Source organism: Bos indicus x Bos taurus, chromosome 5 (assembly GCF_003369695.1).
Source record: "Bos indicus x Bos taurus breed Angus x Brahman F1 hybrid chromosome 5, Bos_hybrid_MaternalHap_v2.0, whole genome shotgun sequence".
Lineage (NCBI taxonomy): Eukaryota > Metazoa > Chordata > Mammalia > Artiodactyla > Bovidae > Bos > Bos indicus x Bos taurus.
The window spans coordinates 111,357,892-111,381,914 of NC_040080.1; the positions used below are offsets into that span (position 1 = coordinate 111,357,892).

At 38.9% G+C, this 24,023-nt stretch overlaps 1 protein-coding gene and 1 long non-coding RNA gene across 4 annotated transcripts in view; one reads left to right on the forward strand and one right to left on the reverse strand.

Annotated features, from left to right (window-relative positions):
* SYT1 (synaptotagmin 1) overlaps window positions 1–24,023 on the reverse strand; it is a 606,041-nt gene that overhangs the window by 201,487 nt on the left and 380,531 nt on the right. The gene's annotated exons all lie outside the window — the stretch shown is intronic.
* Window positions 1–24,023, forward strand: part of LOC113893337 — a 44,371-nt gene that overhangs the window by 8,392 nt on the left and 11,956 nt on the right. The gene's annotated exons all lie outside the window — the stretch shown is intronic.

Consider the following 24,023-nt stretch of genomic DNA (forward strand, 5'->3'; position numbering starts at 1 on the left):
GGGTTGCCATTTCCTTCTCCAGTGCATGAAAGTGAAAAGTCAAAGTGAAGTCGCTCAGTTGTGTCTGACCCTCAGCGACCCCATGGACTGCAGCCCAGCAGGCTCCTCCGTCCATGGGATTTTCCAGGCAAGAGTGCTGGAGTGGGGTGCCATTGCTTTCTCTGAGTTGCACCACATGAGTTGCTAATTTGCAGCTTTTGATATCTTTTTAACAACAGTGAAGCAGAAGTGCTGGTAAACGGTAGAGAGTAGAATGCATTTGGTTTATGGCCATGCAAAGAGACTTGCTAGTTTTTGACTTTGAAACACCTTTCCTGAAGTCTTAATATTTTCTCTATAACTATACTCTGGAGGTTCACAGGTGATAAAATAGTAAGTTCAATTAACTTCACTTTGCCTTATCTTTTATGACACCTGGAATTAGAGATGGATTTAAAAATTTTAAATTACACAAAAACATCTCCTTTGAAACCCTTATGGTTATTCTTTGACTTTCCAGCAAGTGTATATTGCTCATTCTATCACTTTATCCTTGTAACACCTCTAGCAAATACTCTCAGGCTTATACTGGACCTTACGTTCTAGTCACTGGGCTGGATAAGGGTGATAGAAACTAAAGCGTCATCTCAATCTTATAGAAACTCACAATAGTTGAGAAGAGGTCAACAGAGGTGACGATGATGAAAGATAGAATTCATAATTGCTTCAGAGATAAAGGTTAAAAAAAGAAATTTTGATAAATAGGAGAAAGTACAGAAGAATTGGAATGACCTCGTTATGATGGTATCATAAAGGAGGTGCAGAATTCACATATTTTGAACTGATGATGGAATGACCACCATTGTGAACCAAAGAATGGAGACAAAAATAAGGCCCTGATTGGAAAACTGGACAATCCCTTTTACACAGATTTCCTTCTTTGAATTTCTATTTCTACCGTTCAAGTCAGGCGCTTCTTACCTCCTGCCTGGAATACTTGGATCACCTCTTAATTCACATTCTTCAGGCTCTCCCTTCCCCAGTTCATTCTGCACTACAAGCCCAGAGGAAATGCCATGTGCTCTGGCCAGGTGACTTCTCTACTGAGAGTACTTCAGTAGTCCCTGGTGAGACTTGGCAATAAAGGCCTTTGATAACTGGGCTCTACTTATTGTATAGTCTTATTTCCATTTCCCATTATGAAATACATACTCAAAATTTCCAATTTTTATCATTGTTCCCCCATTCTCTCAACCTTCTCTGGGCCTAAAGTGTTAATCATCTCTGATTTTCATTCCATTTTCACTTTCCATGCTTAAAATAAAACGTTTATCATACCCACTACTCTCAACAGGACCCTTACCTTCTGAGATTGACTGATAATATGCCTTCTGGCCTTCAGAATTTATTCTTTTATAGCTTCTATAAAGTAGCATTTTCAGTGAAAGACTAGTTTGAGGTTTTCTCCTGAGTTATTCCTCAGAAAATTTTGTGTAAATATTGGTAAAAATGAACAAAATTGCAAAAGATTATCATTTTCAGAATTATTTTCTTTTTTTAACCATAATTTTTTACAGCTATATTTTTCTTAACATTCTGCTTATAAATTTCAGCACAAAAATACAATATTCTACTTGAGAAATCATAGCAAGGTGAAGGGTTATTTATAGTTGAGTTTCCAAGTAATGAGGAGGTGATATTTTTTAAAGCATGGCTTCTACACAAAGATGTAACAATTTCAGAGTCATTCCTTTGGTGAAAAAAAAAAAATCATTGCTTACACTAGATTATGTAGTTACAACAGCTGTATCTCAGTAAAAACAATTTCCAGTAACCTCATTTCCTTGCTAAGACTGCCACCTACTTCACAGACTAAGTTTTAGAATAACTTTTAAAGTGGTCTTTTCATTTTGTCATATAAGAAAAGAAACTAAAGAGAGAAATATTAGTTTAGGACAAAATCTTTTCAAAAGTAAATTTAGAATCCCAACAAGAATTAAAGTGAAATGTTTGAAAACTTGTGGGGAAAGGTAATTATAGATACCTTTAGTTTTATGATCAAATATATGTGTTTTCTGCATTAGCATACAGGAAATGAGAATTTCTATGAAGAGGGAAAAAAATGTTAAAGGGCTGTGTAAAGGAAATCAGGTGGAAGGTTCCTGAGAATCAAGGTTACCAAACAGAACAAACGCAAGCAAATTATAAAGCTAATAAGGGTGCAACGATATGTAAAGCCAATGATAGTGATGAAGACATTAACGAACGCACCTTAATTTTAGGCTTGGGAAAGAGCAGAGAACACTGGTAATTCTCAGTACTTGAAGGCAGCCTCCACTGCAGCACTTCAAACTGCAGTGAATGGTGTTGATAATGAATTGATCAGTTGCTCTAATACATTTGAGAATGTGGGATAAGAGTCCACTATGAAACTGGGTAAAACGGATAACTAATTCTTTTTCCTTTGTGATAAAAGTGTATAGTGCCATGATTCTACATCATAAACCTATACTAGATTCTTAAGCTTTATTAGGTGCAGTTTTACTTCTCACCTCCATTTTCTCCTCCCCACTTCCTTTCCCCTGCTGACTAAATCTGTATGTAAGGTTGCCTTTCCTCCTACTCCTTGTTGACCCCATTAACTTTGCTTTCCCTTCTTGAGGTAAGGATATTAGCACTTGTAGGGAGTAGACTTCTGATAATTAATACTACAAGTAAAGCCGATCATTAGCAGCAATGACACATGCCACTCTGGGATGGGCTTAGCTTCAGAGACCTCTTGCTTGGTGCTGACAAATCTTCATGGCTGCTGAGTTTGGAAATGGGGAAAAGGGATGAGATTTTCTGCCCTGCATCTCCAATTTCAGCAATCCTTGCTCCTGAATAGGGGTCTCCAATGCACTCTTGCTGCACTGATTTTGTTTTAGAATATTTTTAATAAATAGAGACACAAGAAGGATTTAACACATTTCTTATCTTATTTTACCAGAATAATTGCATCAGTGTAGGGGAAAAAAATCCTCTACCTGATGTTGTGCTTGATACTGAAATGTGAGAAAGCATGTGGCTATACTTGAGCAGTTTTTCAAATTCTATTTAACACACTTTAAAGAAAAAAAAGTCATGAAAACTGAAGAAGTAGGAAAATGATTGTCTTCAAATTTGGGGGACAAGTTAAGGGGGAAAGTGGCGAATAGCCTGTATTAGTCCATTCAGGTTGCTATAACAAAGCTATCATAGACTAGGTCACTTATAAACCACAGAAATTGGTCACAGTTCTGGAAGCAAGATCAAGGGACCAGCAGATTCTGTGTGTGGTTAGAGCCCAATTCCTGGCTTACAAACAGCTATCTTTTCATTGTATTCTCACATGGCAGAAAGAACAAGGGAGACCTCTGGGATCTCTTTTATAAGGGCACTTAAGGTTCAATCAGTAAAGACTCTGCCTGCAGTGTGGGAGACCTAGGTTTGATTCCTTGGTTGGGAAGATCTCCTGGAGGAGGGCATGGCAACCTACTCTGGTTTTCTTGCCTGGAGAATCTCCATGGACAGAGGAGCCTGGCGGTCCATGGGGTTGAAAGAGTTGGACATCACTGAGCAACTAAGCAAGCACAATCTCATTCATGAAAGCTCCACCTTCATGACTAAATTTCCTCCTAAAGGCCCACCTCCCCATACTGTCACACTGGAATTAGATATTAGCACATGAATTTGAGGAGGAGGTATGCTGTTGTTCAGTTGCCAAGTCGTGTTCAACTCTTTGTGACTCCATGGACTGCAGCTCACCAGGCGTCCTTGTCCCTCACCATCTGTCAGAGTTTGCCCAAGTTCATGTCCATAGAATGGGCGATGCCATCCAACTATCCTCTCCTCTGTTGCCTTCTTCTCCTTCTGCTCTCAATCTTTCCCAGCATCAGGGTCTTTTCCAATAAGTTGGCTCTTCCCATCAAGTAGCCGAAATATTGGAGCTTCAGCTTTAGCATCAGTCCTTCCAATGAATATTCAGGGTTGATTTCCTTTAGGATTGACTGGTCTGTTCTTGCTGTCCACAGGATTCTCGAAAGCCTTTTCCAGCAACACAGTTTGAAAGCCTCAATTCTTCAGCACTCTGCCTTCTTTATGGTCCTACTCTTGCATCCATACGTGACTACTGGAAAGACCGTAGCCTTGACTATTGTACCTTTGTTGGCAAAGTGATGTCTGTGCTTTTTAATACACTGTCTAGGTTTGTCATAGCTCTTCTTCCAAGAAGCAAGCATCTTTTAATTTTGTGGCTGTAGGTGATTTTGGAGCCCAAGAGTATAAAACCTGTTACTGTTTCCACTTTTCCCCTTCTATATGCCATGAAGTGATGGGACCAGATGCTATGATCTTCATTTTTTGAATGTGGAGTTTTAAGTCAGCTCTTTCACCCTCACAAGAGGTTCTTTAGTTCCTGTTTACTTTCTGCCATTAGAGTGGTATCATCTGCATATCTGAGGTTGTTGATATTTCTCCCAGCACTCTCAATTCCAGTTTGTAACTCGTACAGCCTGGCATTTCACATGATATGCTCTGCATATAAGTTAAATAAACAGGGTGACAATATACAGCCTTGTTGTATTCCTTTTTCAATTTTAAACCAGTCAGTTGTTCCATATAAGGTTCTAACTGTTGCATCTTAATCCACATACAGTTTTCTCAGGAGACAGGTAAGATGGTCTGGTATTCCCACTTCCTTAAAAGTTTTCCACAGTTTGTTATGATTCACACAGTTGAAGGCTTTAGCATAGTCAATGAAACAGAAGTAGGTATTTTTCTGGAATTCCTTTGCTCTAGGATCCAGCAAATGTTAGCAATTTGATCCATGGTGCCTCTGCCCTTTCTAAACCCAGCCTTTACACCTGGAAGTTCTTGACTCAAGTACTGCTGAAGCCTAGCTTGAAGGATTTTATGCATAACCTTACTAGCATGGGAAGTGAGTGCGATTGTCTGGTAGTCTGAATATTCTTTAGTACTGCCCTTCTTGGGAAGTGGGATGAAGGTTGACTTTTTCTAGTCCTGTGGCCACTGCTGGGTTTTCCAAATTTGCTGACATATTGAGTGCATCACTTTAATATCTGCACTAGGATGATGCAATAAGAGGATGTATGTGATAGGAGGGTGTACATGAGCACCCTTACACACAAGTTACTTATTACATACAACATAAGGTCTTACTATGTACAATATGTTTTGGGAGGCAAGAGCATCTTGGAAGAGTTAAGAACCTAGATGGATTTGGATTTGGTTCAAGTTACATGCCAGGATTAGTTTTGCATCCTGAGCTGCTCCTTGGCAGTTGAATGACCTTGATTGCTAAATCTCCCTACCCTTCATCTCATAGACATTATGGAAGCGGTTGATATGAACTCATTATCATTGCCAAAAGATAACCTTTGAAAAATTTGCTAGACTGAGAGTTCGGAAGGGCAAAAACTGCTTCAGCTTTCTCACTCTCTTTAACATTTCTTAGACACCAAACTATGTGTACTGAAACATCTCAACACTTCAGCTCTGCTGCTGCTAATCCTATGAAAACACACTATGTCAGTGGTGATAATGGAATGTTCCCCACCCCCCAGCCAAAAAAGAAATGAACAAGATGAGAATGAGAATTTGAATTTCCAGTTCAAATCTTCTTAATGTTATAAAAAAGTGTACACAGTAGAAATAGATACTAGAGAAAAGGAAATCCCTATTGTTTTTTAATTGAGTAAAATTATTTTGCTCTCTCTTTCACATGCTCTCGTTCCCCTTCCATATCAGTGTGGCAGAATTCTGCGGTGGCTTCCAAGACATCCCCTACCACTCTTAATACCCCACATGCACACATCCTACAGAATGCCTTCTTCATTGTGAGCAAGACTGTGATGTGATAGGTTACTTTATATGCAAGGGTGAAGGGACTTTGCCAATGCAATGAATGTCCCAAGATAGCTGATTTTGAATTAATCAAAAGGGGTACATTATCCTGGGTGTGCTTGACTTCATCAGTTGAAAGTCTTTTAAGGGAGAATTGGCCCTTCCTGATATGAGAGATATTCTTCTGCTAGCCTCAAAGATGCAGACAGTTTGTGAAAGTGATGCCTCTGGGATCTGAGGGTCTTGGTCCTACCACTGGCAAGGAACTGAATTCCTGCCAAAGATCTGAAGGAGCTCAGAAGAGGGGCCTGAGTCCCTCTTCCAGAATTCAGGGGACACATAGATTGCAATTTGGTGAGACCCTGAGTGGAGGACTCAGTTAAACTGTGCCTGGATTCTTGACCCACATAATCTGTGGGATAATAAATGTGTGCTGTTTTAAGCTTAAGTTTGTTATAAGCTTTCATGCAGCAGTAGGAAACTAATCTCTCTCTGCAAACCATTTTTTCCATATATTTATAACAGTGAAAAATAGATTACAAAACTAATTCAGTAAGTAATTATTTAGTATCTACTTTATAGGAGTAATGGGCTTCCCTGATTGATCAGATGGTAAAAAATCTGCCAGCAATGCAGAAAACTCAGGTTCAATCCCTGGGTCAGGAAGACCCCTGGAGAAGGGGATGGCTACCCTCTCCAGTATTCTTGCCTGGAGAATTCCTTGGACAGAGGAACTTGGCACGTTATAGTCCATGCAGTTGCAAAGAGTTGGACATGACTGAGTTGGACTCACACTTTCACTTTTTCACTATAGGAGCAATACATGTAAGAATGTCCATCTCCACCTCCCCTCTAAAATTTTTTAGACTAACATGGAAGCATAAGAGAAACAGCTCTAACATAAGGAAAAAACTGGCAAGTGCCAGAGTGCGAGACCTATGGAAAGAACAAGGAAAGGGAGACTCTGACCCAGGAAGTAGGAAAGCTGGCACAAACACGGTGCCATGTGGTCTCAGCAACACTTTAGAGTCAAAGCGAATCAGTCATTTGAATGTATCGGAAGGAGTTTCTAAACTCTCTAATGCTGAAGCTCTCAGTGCACTGGACCAGGTTCCCAAGTTACTGCTGTTGCCCCCACCCCCCCACACACAAAATAGGGATTTGTGGGAATACCAGGGGCATGGATATGTGATGGTCTTCAGAATTAGCCATGAAAGAGCTCGCTTTGCCTGTGCTATTGACAGTCTATGTACTTTCGTCTCACTCTGCTCTCTACCTTAACATTTATCCAGTTCCACTTCATCCTGTTAAGTGCGTGAGCTATCATCCTGTTTGGCTTGTCGTGGGAGAGGACAGTTCACATTGCTTTCACTTTCTCCCTCCACGTTCTCACTTCTTAACTCCTCACCTCACACCCTGCAAGCTGCCGTCCAATGCCAGCTCTCTAATGAAACGAGGCTTTCCAAGGTCAACAAAGAGCTCTAAATCCACAGGCCTTTTCTCAGCATAGACTTCTTTGGTTTTTTATTTCTTCTGATGGTCATGAAAGAAAAAAGAGTTTCAGTTGGACCCATACTCTGTTCTTTATAATGACCTAAAGGCTTAGGGTTGGCAGAATAAAGTATGACCTGCTTAGCCAAGCATTAAATATTCTCCAAAATGAAGTCATATGATTTCATCAAAATCATTTCAATATGTCCTGCAACTCAATCACACTAAACTGTTAACCATAAGCTCTGTGTTGGCACACACAACTCATGTTGTTCAATATGGAGTGGCTTTCCGTCCAGTTGTTTGGTTATGCAAATCCTTCTATCTCTCAAGGCATAATTCAAAAGGCACCTCTTTCTTAACTAACTCCGTCAGTTACTCCCATGCTGTTTCTCCTTCCTTTGTCCTTCACTTGCTTGTACCTTTCTTTAATACTTATTTCATTATGCCCTGTACCAGAATATATTTTGCCTAATATATTTGAGATTCTTTACCTCTTTATAAAATTAAAACCATAAATACAACAAGATTGTTATGAGGAATAATTGGTCAAATAATAACTTAATAAATAGGTGAGGTCCTGTACTAATCTCTCAAAAATATTGGTAATAATGATGACGATGGTATCTGCTCCCCTCCCCAACTATATTGAAAACATGGTAATGGTATATTGCATGCTTTCATCATTTTGATTTTCCTAAAATTCAATCAGCACACTCTGTACATTTCTTCTAAATCAAACTGGTTACTGTTTATCAGAAACTTTTTACTTAGCTTCTGTGACACTCTACACTTCTGCTTTACCCACTACTCTCTGACAGCTCATTTATCCCTTCATCAATTTCACTGTTCATCCAAGACTTTTACATTTTAAGAATTTATCATTGACTTCCCCATGCTCTGATCCCACATATTTTTACTTAGGACAATTGTCTGCTTTCACAACCTAAATTTATATGTGGTCAACTCCACAAACCTCAATTTCCAATGCTGAGCCTTCCCTTGCACTCCCTGTTCCCTACAGAGCATCACCATGAATTGACCACCCAGGTCTTCTGGAATCATGTTCATTTTCCCCTACACACCCTCAGAGCCAGTTCTGTACCTGTCAAGTGCATGTTCATTGAATCTATCACACCCGTATCTTTTGTTCCACACCAGTTTATGCTTTCATTATCTTTACTGTTCCTTCCCTTGACTCCTTCCTTCCTGGTCCCTCTCTCCAGGCTCTCCCCTTGTATTTATTCCCTCCCACCTACACATTAATGCCAGATTAATGTTCCTAAAACAAAGCTATAATTATGTTACTTCCATATTTAAATATCTTGAATGGTTCCTGGCTCCTCTTTAACAATTTAATAAAGTCTAAACTCTGTAGCCTGATATTGATGGCCCTCTCTAACCTAATTCCAAATTACAATTCCAGGCTCATCTTTGATGACTCTTCTACACATTTCTACTGCCTTACATTGCTATTGTCTCTATGCATACCTTATCTCTCCTACTAGATTATAAGAATGACTACTACTCTATTTGGTATTCTACCACCAAGCAATTCATCCATGCCACACATATTTATCTACTGCCCATCCTTCGTTTGGCACATAGTATATAGTCTAGAGTATGAAAAAATGGATCAAAGTCTGAGGTTATTTTCTGAGAACTTAAAATCTAGTAAGGAAGATATGAGCATAATACTACATAGTTGAAGATAAGTGTATTAAAAGAATAATATGGTTATTCAGCAGGAGCATTACTAGCACTTGAATTGAGCCTTAATCTTTTAGAATATAGAAGCTTGGATATGCAGAGATGAGGGTTAATGACATTTCAGATGTAGGATCCCCATGGACTGAGGTACAAAGGCAGGAAATGGAGGCATATCTCTGGGGAACAGTGGACAGTGCAGTTCAAAGAAGATGAATTGAGGCTGGAAAAGTAGGTTGAGGCTAGACTACAGAGGGTCTTAGATGACAAATAACAGAGTTCAAAAACCAGGGGGAAAGTATTAAAGGTTTCTGAGCAAGGGATTGGTCTGTTCAGAGCTGTGCTCTAGGAGGAATCATCTGTAAGATTTATATACTACAGATTGGCCAATGGGTAAAGATGACTATGGGAGCCTTTTAAGAGGCTCTAGTAATTCTAATACAGATGGAGGACCCAAATAGAGCATTAGTGGTGAGACTGGAGAGGAGAGAAGACAGCATTGGACTTGTTAATTATCTAGACGATGGAGACAAAAAATGGGAAGACTCAAAGACAATGTTAAGGTTTTTAGCTTCTGGGTAGTGTGTGTGTGTGTTTTGTTGGAGCAGGGGAAAGGCGAGTTTAGTTGGGATATACTGTCAATTGCAAATGGCATATTCAGATAAATCTTAAAAAGAGCTTTTTAAGAATGGAATTCATTGTAGTTTTGATTTGCATTTTCCTAATAGCTAAAAATGTTGAATGTCAATGATCAATTAATTAATCCTGATATGAGCTATTGGTCATGTGTATCTTCTTTCACTAAGTATCTGTTCAAATCTCTTGCTAATTTTTGTACTGGTTTGTAAAAAATTTTTAAATAAATATATTCCACAAACAACATCTTTGTCAAATATATATACTGCAGATACTCTTTCAGTCTATGACTTGATTTTTTACTTTCTTAATGGTGCCTTTCAAAAGCAGTAGTATTTGCTTTGAAAGAAGTTTAATTTATCAACTTTTTATAGTAGAGCTTTTGGTGTCGTTTAAAGCCTGCTATTGCTGGGTAGGGTAAGTGGAGAGTTAATGACCAAAGGGTACAAACTTTCAGCTAAATAAGTTCTGAGGATTGACCGTACAACCTGGTGATTATGGTTAAAATATTGTATTTCATACTTGAAATTTGCTAAGAGTAGATCTTGAATGTTCTCAGTTAAAATAAGAAATGGTGATTGCATGATGGGATTGAAGTATTAGCTAATGCTAAATTGGTAATAATTTTGTATCAAATCAATATGCTGTATAGTTTCAGTCAGTCAGTCAGTTCATTTGCTCAGTCATGTCTGACTCTTTGCAACCCCATGGACCACCGCATGCCAGGCCTCCCTGTCCATCACCAACTCCCGGAGTCTACCCAAACCCATGTCCATTGAGTCGGTGATGCCATCCAATCATCTCATCCTCTGTTGTCCCCTTCTCCTCCTACCTTCAATCTTTCCCAACATCAAAGTCTTTTCCAGTGAGTCAGTTCTTACATCAGGTGGCCAAACTATTGGAGTTTCAGCTTAAGCATCAGTCCTCCCAATGAATATTCAGGACTGATTTCCTTCAGGATGGACTGGTTGGATCTCTTGAAGTCTCTTGAAGTCCAAGAGACTCTCAAGAGTCTTCTCCAACATGACAGTTCAAAAGCATCAATTCTTTGGTGCTCAGCTTTCTTTATAGTCCAACTCTCACATCCATACATGACCACTGAAAAAACCACAGCCTTGACTAGACGGACCTTTGTTGGCAAAGTAATGTCTCTGCTTTTTAATATGCTGTCTAGGTTGGTCATAACTTTTCTTCCAAGGAGCAAGTGTCTTCATAGCTGCAATCACCATCTGCAGTGATTTTGGAGCCCAGAAAGATAAAATCTGACACTGTTTCCACTCTTTCCCCATCTATTTGCCATGAAGTGATGGGACCAGATGCCATGATCTTCATTTTCTGAATGTTGAGCTTTAAGCCAACTTTTTCACTCTCCTCTTTCACTTTCATCAAGAGGCTCTTTAGTTCTTCTTCCCTTTCTGCCATAGGGGTTTGTCATCTGCATATCTGAGGTTATTGATATTTCTCCTGGCAATCTTGATTCCAGCTTGTGCTTCTTCCAGCCCAGCGTTTCTCATGATGTACTCTGCATAGAAGTTAAATAAGTAGGGTGACAATATACAGCCTCCTTTTCCTATTTGGAACCAGTCTGCTGTCCCATGTCCAGTTCTAACTGTTGCTTTCTGACCTGCATACAGGTTTCTCAAGAGGCAGGTCTGGTGGTCTGGTATTCCCATCTCTTGAAGAATTTTCCAGTTTGTTGTGATTCACACAGTCAAAGGCTTTGGCATAATCAATAAAGCAGAAATAGATGTTTTTCTGGAACTCTCTTGCCTTTTTGATGATCCAATGGATGTTGGCAATTTGATCTCTGATTCCTCTGCCTTTTCTAAAACCAGCTTGAACATATGGAAGTTCACAGTTCACATACTGCTGAAGCCTGGCTTTGAGAATTTTAAGCACTACTTTGCTAGCGTGTGAGATGAGTGCAATTGTGTGGTAGTTTGAGCATTCTTTGGCATTGCCTTTCTTTGAAATTGGTATGAAAACTAACCTTTTCCAGTCCTGTGTCAACTGCTGAGTTTTCCAAATTTGCTGGCATATTGAGTGCAGCACTTTCACAGCATCATCTTTCAGGATTTGAAGTAGCTCAGCTGGAATTCCATCACCTCCACTAGCTTTGTTCGTAGTGATGCTTTCTAAGGCCCCCCTTGACTTCACATTCCAGGATGTCTGGCTCTAGGTGAGTGATCGCACCATCATGATTATCTGGGTCATGAAGATCTTTTTTTGTATAGTTCTTCTTTGTATTCTTGCCACCTCTTCTTAATATCTTCTGCTTCTGTTAGGTCCCTACCATTTCTGTCCTTTATTGTGCCCATCTTTGCATGAAATGTTCCCTTGGTATCTCTAATTTTCTGGAAGAGATCTCTAGTCTTTTCCATTCTGTTGTTTTCTTCTATTTCTTTGCATTGATCACTGAGGAAGGCTTTCTTATCTCTCCTTGCTATTCTTTGGAAGTTTGCATTCAAATGGGCATATTTTTCTTTTTCTTCTTTGCTTTTTGCTTTTCTTCATTTCATAGCTGTTTGTAAGGCCTCCCCAGACAGCCATTTTGCTTTTTTGCATTTCTTTTTCTTGGGGATGGTCTTGATCCCTGTCTCCTGTATAGTTTAATTGTATACAATGTTATGTTATCAATTATATTTCAATAAAGCTAGGAAAAATCAAGAACACTGAATTACCCACTACATTTTCTTCTAGGAGTTTTCTTTTTTTAATTTTTTGTTTAGATCTACAATCTGTTTTGAGTTACCATGGAAATGCACATTACAATTACAATGACATACACAATACCTGTACTACAAATGGCTAGAAAGTCCAACAATTCCAAGTGTTAGCAAGGGCACAGAGCAACTAGAACTTTTATACATCACCGGTAGGATACAAATACCACGGTCATTTTTAGGAAAAGTTTGACAATCTTTTTTATACAAAGAAAACAAATATTACATTACTACTCAGCAGTTCCTCACATAGGTACTCCCCAAGAGGAAATATAGTAAAAGTAAAAGTGTTAGTTGCTCAGTCATATGCAACTTTTTGAGACCCCATGGGTGCTCCTCTGTCCATGGAATTCTCCAAGCAAGAATAGTGGATTGGGTAACCATTCCCTTCTCCAGGGGATTTTCCTAACCCAAGGATCAAATCCGGGTCTCCTGTACTGCAGGCAGATTCTTTACTGTCTGAGCCACCAAAAGAAAACATAAGCAAAACATAAACATGTATCACCTCAAGGACTTACACAAGAATATTTTCAGCAGCTTTATTCTTAAGAGTTCCAAACTGAAAAAACCTATATTTTCATTAATCAACAATAGACTGTCGACCATAGAATGGAATGCTGAGCAATAAAAATGAATGGTTTACTTATATATAAAAGAACATGGATGAATACTAAAAACATTGGATTCAGTGAAAGAAGCCAGATGCAAGAGACTACACAGTGAATTGTTCCATTTTTATGAAATTTTTGAATAGTCAATATGAATTTATGGTGACAGAAAGCAGATCAATTATCACCTAGAACCAGGGCAGGAATTGCTAGAAAGGGACTTAGAGGCATTGTTTGGAGGGGTGATTACATTTCATATACTTGTCAAAATGTACATTTGCAATGGGTGCACCTTATTGTAAATAAACCATTCCTTAGTAAAGTGAATTTAGCAAAATGCAGGAGCTCAGTAAAGACATTAAGACTTGGAATTGAGTTTAGAGTGTGATTTAAATAAAGAGTATTGGAAGTCCTAAAATTATGAAGAAATCATAGAGGTAGATGAATGCCAAAGGCAGATCATGGGAAAGTACCTGTTAGTGACTAAAGGAGGCAGAGAGAATAAGAACGCTCAGAAAGATGATTAAAGTCTCAGGAAGCAAGAGAGAAGAGTAAGGGGAAGGTACATGACGCTGGGTGCCTGTATGAAAGGTCCACTGTCCCTGACTGAATGAACGGCCAAGTCAGGAAGTCCAGAGAGAGGCAAAGCTGCATCGAGCTCCAGTGGAGGATAAAAACAGCAGAACTGACTTTGGGAAACTGTGTTCGAGTACTTGAAGCACTAGTGAATCACTCGGTGCTCAGCTTTTAGACAGATCATTAAACTCGAACTCTTATGGAAGTACCTGAGCTTTCATATCAGCAGCATCGGTGCTAGAGTTGAAGGCTACAGAATGCAAAATAGCAAAACAGACTCTCTACTGATGAGGACCTGGAAGACAGCCAGGTAAATCACATCGCTAGAGCCACATTAGCAGGTCTGGAAAAGAAAGGTGGATGGATGACAGCCGCTGTGGAAAGCTGAGGTGACATGGAAGAGTTCCAGTCAGTGTGGGCAAAAGAAGGTTGGCAAGGCCATTCTGAAGCACCACTTCAAATGGTATCCACAGCGTGGCGTCATCAACAACTATAGCCCCTGCAGGACCAGAAGGCTGTGCTCTGTGTGGCTGATAAGTGAAACAGGGAGACTCAGAGTGTCCTGTAAACAGCTCCTCCCCAGTGAGAACCTCACAGAAGTACCCACTGCGGGAAAAGCTGCTGTAACACATTTGCCGGCATCTTTGGGCTCTCAGTGAATGCACTGGAAACTGGGCTGTGTAGCCTGGCAATCGTTAAAAGATGTGAGCTCATCTTGTTTCCTGGGCATTGCAATACAATACGTTATTTTTAAAACTGAAAGATGAAACTAGTATTAAATCCCAGGTCTCCACTTGAACAAAAATGTTTGTAGGGAGAACCGTGTACTCTGAGGACCAGTTCGGTGGCTATTTGTGTCGCAGAGCTGAATCAGACTGGCCAAAGAGAATTGATTAGTTCCTAACATTTTAATATAATGCAGACAAGGAAGAAAGAAAGCAGATGATAAAGGCTGAGTAAAGTAAAAGAGCTCTGGAGGGTCGGCGATCTTTAGTTCAATGTAACGTTGAATTTAACCTTGAATGTTACTATTGTTATTATTACACCTTTCTGTAATTACTCCTTCAGAAGTCCTTTTCTGTTTTAATAGAGATATAATTGACATATTGTATTTGTTTCAAGTGTATAACATAATGATTCAGTACGTGTGTATGTTATGAAATGATCACCCCAACAAATCTAATTAACATTCATCATATATGCAGTTACAATTTTTTTTCTCGTGATGAGTACTTTTAATATCTAATCTCTTAGCAACTTTCAAATATGCAGTACAGTATTATTAACTACAGTCACCATGCTGTAACTTACTTCCCCATTAGTCAGTCATGGTTTGACTGATTTCCTGTCTCTGGGCTCTGCCAGTCTGTCCTCTGTATCTATGACTGGAAGTCCTTTTCTTGTTAATATAATTACCTAGAATCTTTTGAGCTAAAAGAGAATAATAATTTTACCTACTATGAGCCAAGTTTTGCTGGGGTTGAGAAGATGAAAAGACAGTGTTTTGATGTAGATTGGTTGGTATTGAGAGAGGTTGGTATTAGGAAAGAAAACAGATAAGCAAACAGGAAGCAAAAATTATAAACATATGTAAAGCACAGACCTATCACAGGGGGAGAATTGCTGATGAATAGTACATCATGGGGTGGGGAGCGTGAGGACAGGAAGACCTTGAAAAAAGAATAGAGTTCTGAAGCATAACTACAAATAGTCCAGCTAGAACAGCAGGGGCCACCAAGCCATTTCCGGTAGAGGAGTGAGTTTGGGCAAAGACCTAGACTTATGCGACGATGTGGATAATAAATTCTGTAACTCCAAGGGTCTCTGTATTGCCAAAACAAACTGTGAGAGTGAATAAGTGGAGATGAGGCTGGAATGATGAGGCAAAAACAATATCATATCTTACAATGCTGTCCATGTCTTGCTAGGACACTTTAATTTAGACGTCCTTCTGGTAGAAAAGGAGATCAAATCAGTGAATCTCAAGAGAAATCAACCCTGAATACTCCTTGGAAGACTTATGCTGAAGCTGAAGCTCCAGTATTTTGGTCATCTGACTCATTGGAAAAGTCCCTGATGAGGGAAAGATTGAGGGCAGAAGGGGAAGAGAGTGTCAGAGGATGAGATGGCTGGATGGCATCACCGAGGCAATGGACATGACTTTGGGCAAACTTTAGGAGATGGTGAGGGACGTGGAAGCCTGGTGTGCTGCAGTCTATGGGGTCTCAGAGTCGGACACGACTGGGTGACTGAACAATAACAACTGGTAGAAAAATTCTGAGTCTGTAATGCTATTGAGCCCCAAAAGAAGTTAAAATGATATGCTTTATTTAGTTCCTAAGCATGGAATACCAGCCTAGAACATAGTGGGAGTTATATAAAATAAACATTAGAAGTTTATGAATTTTGAATCTGTCCCATACTATATCCAGACAACTTCCCAGAAGTAAGTACTCTGATTATCCTCATTTTACAGAGAGATTAAATGATTTGCTCAAGGTGGCATAGTAGTAACAGCAGAATTGGGACTTTGGCCCCAGGCAGACCAACTCCAGAGCTCACACTCTGGCCTTTTATTATAGCAAACAATATTCCACTAAAGCAGGTTACATTCCAATACTTTGGCCACCTGATGCGAAGAACTGACTCATTGGAAAAGACCCTGATGCTGGGAAAATTGAGGGCAGGAGGAGAAGGGGATGACAGAGGATGAGATGGTTGCATGGCATCACCGACTCAATGGACATGGGTTTGAGCAAACTCTGGAAGATAGTGAAGGACAGGGAGGCCTGGCGTGCTGTAGTCTATGGGGGTCATAAAGAGTCAGACACAACTCAGTGACTGAACAAAAACAACTAATATTGGGCCAGAGTCTCTGAGGGACTAACTCAGAATTATGGTCAAAGCCTTAAAACTTCAGGCTACTGAAGTGTACAGAAGTATTTAGGGGGTAATATTTATTTAATAGCAGTGTTTTTAATCTACTGCAGTAGTTTAGTGATTTTAAAGAATCTGATCCAAATCCTTATAAAAGAAAATTATTGTCATAAAGTTTTATTTTCAAGGCATCAAACCATGTAACTCCATAAATTAAGTCTCTCATACCCTGAGATCCTGGCTCTTTTCTGAGTTTCTTTGGACAGGTGCACACTCCTTTCCATAAATGGCATAATTATTAGTCAAATATATTTCAATTATTTGTAGCTTACTGTGGATTAAAAAACAAACAAACAAACTTGTTTGTATGTAAAAAGCTTGAAAAGGCAGAGGGTTGAAGTGATTTTGAGACTCCTCCGGGACAGTGGTTTCAGTGAAAGTGTTGCTTGGTGAGGAAATGTTTAAAAGGGCCACTGTTGTCTTCATCTTTATTTCTAAGTTATCTAAGTTCACTTAAAAGGCAGACTGGGGAGGCATGTGGACTCAGATGATAACAAGTTCAGACCTTTTATGATAATATTCTCAGGAATGAAAATCAAAACAAAGAAAAATAAAGCTGAGTGCTAAAAAGATGATGGCACACCACATGACTTCCCTCTGGTTTCTGCTTCTAAATTCTTTATCTAATTTATTGGAAACCAGCACAAACCTGACAGGTTAGCAGCGCGATTAAAGATCTACCTCGTCATTAGGGTGAGGAGAAAACAGCAGTCTCTCAGCTTCATTCGTTTTGCTGTTTTATAGATTTGCATTTGTAGTCAGACTTCCCTGAGTGAAAACACAGCCTGTATTTTGACATGCAACTGCCATGTGGTGAGAAATGTATTTAAAAATAATTTTAAACATTTATCTGCCTATTTGTACAGTATTTCAGCAAGGTGACTCCTGAGCTATTATTAATATATGTCCAAAGTATTGTTCACTTCCCTTATTTTCCTTAGGTGTGTTTACTTAATATCTTTGAAATGCTAATGGAATGTAGCTAAATCAGGTCTAGAAACTTCGCTGAGATCTTAATTCACTTGGTGGCTTAATGTGCTTAGTGTTACTCTGTATTACCTATACTTAGGAAGCTTATAAAATCTCACAGCACTAGTTCATTTTAAAGGCATGCATTTCTTGGGGGAATTTTCTGCATAATAGGCTTCCAAGAGGGAAACAAAATTCAAGGACACATTTAAACAACCTTCCTGAAATACAGCATCAGTAGCATATAATTTTGTTAGGTTTCTATATTGAATATAGGATGTTGGTAGTCAGATTACATACTTGCTCTTTAAAATCAGTATTAAAGCAATTATTTTATAATAATCCTTTTACTCATAGTATAAATAATAGATGATACAACATATCTACATAAACTTTACAAATCAATACAATGTGCTAACTATAATACAGGAGAAATAATAATTTGTATAAGTCACATTTCATTGTAAAAATCTTCAGAACTTCAAAACTTTACTTGTGTCCCAATGAAGTGATCAAATGTTTACAGTTGCTAAAAGGGATATTTGTATTTGGAGAAATAAGACAGAAATTTTGCAAAAAGTCAGGAGCAAAAGAAAGTTCAGAGGCAAACATCAGAATAAGAGCTAGAATAGTCAGCTTGTATCAGAGCCTTGCAAAAACACTTTCGCGTTGTGTCAAGTTGTTCCAGGTTCAAATCATTATAAACAGGGGTTCCTTTCTTATGCATATCCCAGGGAGACTGTGAAATATGTGCGGAATTGGGAGAGTTTTTAATTGTGTGATACTGTCTCACATGTCGGAAGATGTTTATGTTCTTGGCCCAGGGCCTGTAAATACAAGCAGCTGCCCCGCATGCCCATTTTTCAGCACACTAAAAACGGCCCAACAAATATTCACAACAGCCTGTAGAGGGCAGTGTCAACTCTGTTAAGAACCAAACTGACTTGAACTGTTTTTCCACGGTAACCATTAACACACACACACACACACACACACACACACACACACACACATACTGTATTGACACACTCTATATAAATACACACACATATTCACTTCAGGTATTCTGAGTCAGAGTTAAACTTGAGAAATGATATAACTAAATCAAAATGTTGATTGTGCATCAGCATGAAAGCATGAACATCGTGCTGTGATGAAATACCACCCTTGTCTCCAAGTGTCCTTGTCCCACACACATCCCTTCAGCATGCACTGATGGAGTCACTCCATACTGCAAAGCACTGAAAATAACCCTCATCTGCGTTGTAACTTTTTTCTCATAGATATTTCAATTCAATAGAGGCTAACAATGAATAATTTCACTTAACATCTTAGCCAGTACTTCTCTCAAGTGTGAGAAGAACTGAGTCAACAGATGAGAGCTGAAGTTGAGTCAGCGGATGATAGCTGAGAAATTAATTTCCACAATGCAGCAGACTCTAACTCTTAGTACTTTGATAGATTGTCATGGGAATAATCTATTACTATCTGAGTGAGTCCAATAAAAGAAATGCAGAAATATAAAGTGAATAAACACTTGTCTTTAAGGCCAAGGGTTAGTGTTAGTCGCTCAGTTGTGTCCAACTCTTTGCGACCCCATGGACCGTAGCCCGCCAGGCTCCTGTCTATGGGATTCTCTAGGTGAGCATACTGGAGTGGGCCGCCATTTCTTTCTCCAAGGGGAAACTCAGTTAGTATTAAACTTGTTTTCCAATTATTTAGTCATTAAGATGAATAACAAAGATGAACATCAGATATCAACCAGTGCCTCTGAATAGGCACATAGAGTCCTAAGAGTTTCTAGTCAGTTGAGATAAATAATAGTGGAGGTGATTACAGTCTTTGTGATATTCTGTGAAGGCATAATCACAAAAGTGCAGAGCTTTCTCCTGACACAGCCTGATCTACAACCTCCACCATGTGTGGCTTACTAGGCTTCAGATTTCTTATCCACAAAAGAGGGATAATAATTATTCTCTCCTAGTAGAGATTTTATAGGGCAGAATGGAGGTCGATTTCACAGAATGCACAGCCCACGCTTCCCTGCAAAGTGCTCAGTGAACACTGGCAATTGTTACAATAATTATTGTTCTTCCCATGCTACTAAGGGTTCTCCTCTTATGTTTCTTGAAAACATCTTCTTGAATTAACACTGTATTCTTGACACTAATAGATGGCAATAACATTATGTTCATTCTACAGCCCCATGAGGGAAAAAAGTACTGGACTGCATTTTTCCTCAGCTTGTAACATATTTAACCAGTTTTACCACTACTGGTTGCGGAGTTCCACTGGTGATTGCTGTGAGGAATAACATTGATACACTCACTATTTGTTCAACTCACTGTCGTCAAACCGTGTTCCATACAGTCGGGTGTCTTTGTAGTTGGCTGGTATATCTTGGGAGGGTGAGTGAGAAAGATATCTTTAACTCACCAAGACAGCTCTGCCTTGCTGTCCACAGGTTTCTGGACAATATTTCATTTGAACAAAAGGATCCTTGGCTAAAAGGTTTGAAAACGATTGCTTTCTAGATCTTAGTTTCTCCAAGCATGGCATGAGAATCACAGTATTTGGTGTAATGTTAATATCTATAATATTGTAATAACCTATACTGTTGTTTCTTGCATGGTGGCAGATACTTTCAGAGTATGCGGGATACGAATGTGTGTAAGAAACTGTACCTGCCTCTGAGCAGTTTAGATGAAGAGCTTTGAAAGCTTGCAGGATGACTCAATTCTGTTTTGGAAATGAGAGAACTTCTTGTCCAAATGGTAACATTTGAACAGGTTCTTGAGTAATTTAAAAAATGTGTCAGGGTTAATGGTCAAAGGGAATACAGGAAGAGAGAAAAGCAAATTGCCAACTGATTTGAAGCAGTCTTTTAAAGGAGATTTAACAGGACTTAAATGAATGCAGGTATGGAACTGGAGTTGCAATAGATCAGGGAGACAAGGCTAATAGTGAGATTTCTTTCCTGAATAGCTAGGGAATGAGATGGCCCAGGGAGAGCATGTAGAATAAGACTGGAACAGGATTAAAAATGGAAGCCTGTAAACTGTGACCTCTACCACTAAAGGGTAGGAAAGACAATGAAAAGGGAGGACCAGTCAATGAAAGAGAATAAGGAGGGAAGGAAGGAAGATGAGGAAATGAGATTATATTCTTAGGAAATCAAGATTTTTCAGATCATGACTGCTGATCATCATAATGATGCAGATATATCTGACCAAATGAAGGTTGAAAGTCACCCTCATAACTGTGCAAAAAGAAGTACCTGGTGACCATTTTGCCTGTACTTGATGGATGGAAATCAGAGTGGAAGGAGCTGAGTTGTTGGTGGGAGTTGAAGAAATAGATGTCAGGATTTAGGTTGTGTTTTCCACTCAGTTTGATGTAGATATGAAGGAGGAAGAGAGAACGGTGGGTGACCGAGGAGGTCAAGGAAGAAGAAAAGCGTAGCGTGTATACAGAGAAAACTGACGTTTCCGAAGCACATACGATGCATAGAATTTCACTTGCACATATGTGAACTTTGAGCACACCTATAGGCTAAAAGGAACAAGGGAGTAAGAAAATGAAATAACAAAAGAAAAGAAAATTAGAGATGATGTAAAGAGGAAACACCAAGAGGGAATTTGTCTTTCCTGGAACAGGCATCCTTGGAATGGGTTTGAAGAATATAATGCTTGAATATTTGGCTGCAGAGTTTCTGGAATTTTCTCAATTTGGGTGTCTGTCTGACCTTAACGGAGGGCTTTTCTAAAAGAGAAATAGACTCGTTAAAAACGACAGTTTGACTCTAATAATAGCTAACACTTATAGGATGCTTACTTTGTGCCAGACACTCTGCTAAGCACTTCATATGCATGGATGCCTCTAGCCAACAACTCTATATGGAGATGTTATTTTTATCCCCATTTTATACCAGAAGAAACTGAAGCACAGAAAGTTGAAGTCACATTCTCCAGGTCACATAGAATATGGCAGAGCTAAGAGCTGAACCCATGCAGTCTGTAACCAGAGCTTGTGTTTCTAAATCCTGTGTTAAACTGTCCACCCAATAGTATTTCTACATGAATTACATAACTATCCTCAGCCCACTTGGTCTTATTCTAGACTCAGAATCAAGTTTCGGCTATTTGGTTTTCTGCTGTACTTCAGGAAAGGTGCACTTGACTTCAAGAAGCTCATGAATATCAAAACCTTAATCACAGCTATTTGGATGACATGAGTTCATGCTTTACAAGCCAACCATGGCCTTAGTCATATTAAAATCAAAGTTGCAAAATAAAGAAGCATTCTGCAAAACCTTGTCTGCTTCATTTAGATAACAGTATGCAGAATGAATGGAAAGATAAAAATGCTCAGAATTTACCATTTCCTTTTCCTTTTTTAAATTTGAAACCCCTTGGTATTATGGATGATATCATCAAGCAGTTTTGTTTGAATATGCTCCGTGCTGGACTCTGCAGATTACCCAACTAATGACATACACACTCCTTGCCATTGTGACACCTCTCTTCTCTCAAGTGGGAATTTCAAGTGACAGACTAAAGCTGTTTGCTATCAATTTTGCAAAAAAACACATCTGCCAGATAACCAAGATTTAGTTCAGAGACAGAAATCAATTAATATTCTAATTTGTTACCTGTCATTAGCATCACACCATATTATGCCAAGTCAAAAGTGATAACCTTTATGTAACATATGCTCCTAAAGGAATTGGATTTAGGGAATATGATTCATTTCTGTGGAGTGTTGCTCCTGTGTATAAATCCCATTAGAAATTTCAATTACACAGGCAGTAAAAATTGTGATGGATTAAAATGAAAGTGTAAAATATGCAGTTGCACATTTATCATAAACCTGTGTGGCTGTATTTATGATTTAGTTTTTCTAGTTATTTGCCAAACCATTTAAAATTTTAGGTATTTCAGTTGTTTTTTCCCCATTAAAAAAATCAAGGAGAGAGCTAGCAGCATCGTATTTCTAAGAGATGTTACCTAGATTCTCTGACCTTCTACTATTTTAGGTTGCTGGTCAAAAGTAAATCTCCACAGAGAAAGACTGATGACCTGATCTGATTTCCAGTGCCCAAGAAAGAAATACAGGAATGCGATAGTGGCTTGGGAGGAAGGAATGAAATAAGATTAGCCAAGAGAAAGAAAAAGGGAGAGTTGCACAGATATTTTCCCGTGTTGATTCTTTTCCTGTTGATGAACAGGGAGGAAAATATAAAGTACAGATGGCGCTCAGTGGGAAAGGCTAAAAGATAAAGTTATCACTATAAATATGGAGAAAACCTATTTTTTCAATGTGAATGACACAGTCAAGCATTGAAATGATGCTTTCTTTGGTGTTAGAAATCAAATTTTAAAAATTTACTATACTTGATTTATAATGTGTTTATATCTATAGTACAGCAAGGTGATTCAGTAACACATATGTATACACTCTTTTTCATATTCCTTTCCATTATGGTTTATTACAGGGTATTGAATATAGTTCCCTGTGCCATACAGGAGGACCTTGTTTTTCACCTTAAAATTTTTTCAGATGCTTTAAATTTTCAGCCTTTTAAGGACTCAAAATCTAAGAGTGGAGGTTCAGCATGTAAGCCAAGTCAACATTGATTGATTCATTCATTCACTTGACAAATAGAAACTGAGTGCCCTATATATATTAAGGATCACCAGGGTGAAACTATGCATAAAACAGACCCAGAATTTTCCCTTCATACAGATTACCTAATTTTGAAGAGAGCCAGAACAATTTAAAAACCAGTAATAAAATACACAGCATTTCAGATGGTGCTAAGTAATCCAGTGAGAAATAAAGCAAGGGACAGAGGACAGGAAATGCTGATGGAGTTGGGATGGGGTGAATGGATTATAATTTTGAAAGCATGGTTGGGAAAGCCTAAAGAAAGTGAGAGAATGGCTATTTAATGGGGAACATGAAATCCCACTGTTGTCAACGCTGCCATTGCCTCTCATATTGTTTACCCCTTCAGAGAAGGAAATGATGCTGAAGACAAGGCAGAATACACATTTGATTTGGTGTTAGTCATTGCTTTCTCTGCTTCCCTCTAACACATTTCTTTTAAAGCAAGCGTTTTGATAAAATGGCCAAGTGAGAGTTTGCCCTCGTGATAGATGCATTTAGTTTTTGCCCTGAAGTTGTGACTTCAGAGTCATATCAAAAGTTAGCTGAATCAATCCATTAGCTCAGCAGCAGAGAAAGGAAGAGAACCCGAGAGAGCCTGTGTTTCCCCTTTAGGGCTCGCTCTACTGGACTGTCTCTACCTTCCGTAGGTTATGAATCTTCATGCTGAGAATGGAAATTACTGACAACTGTGCTAAGAGTATCTTCCAGATGTATCTGAATTCATTGAAAGTGGGCGAACAGATCAACAAGTTGTTAGTTCCAAGGAGGAGAAGATTCCTTGCAGTTTAATTCAGTGTCCTTATAGAATCTTTCTCTTATGAATTTTGTAAATCTCTCATCTAGA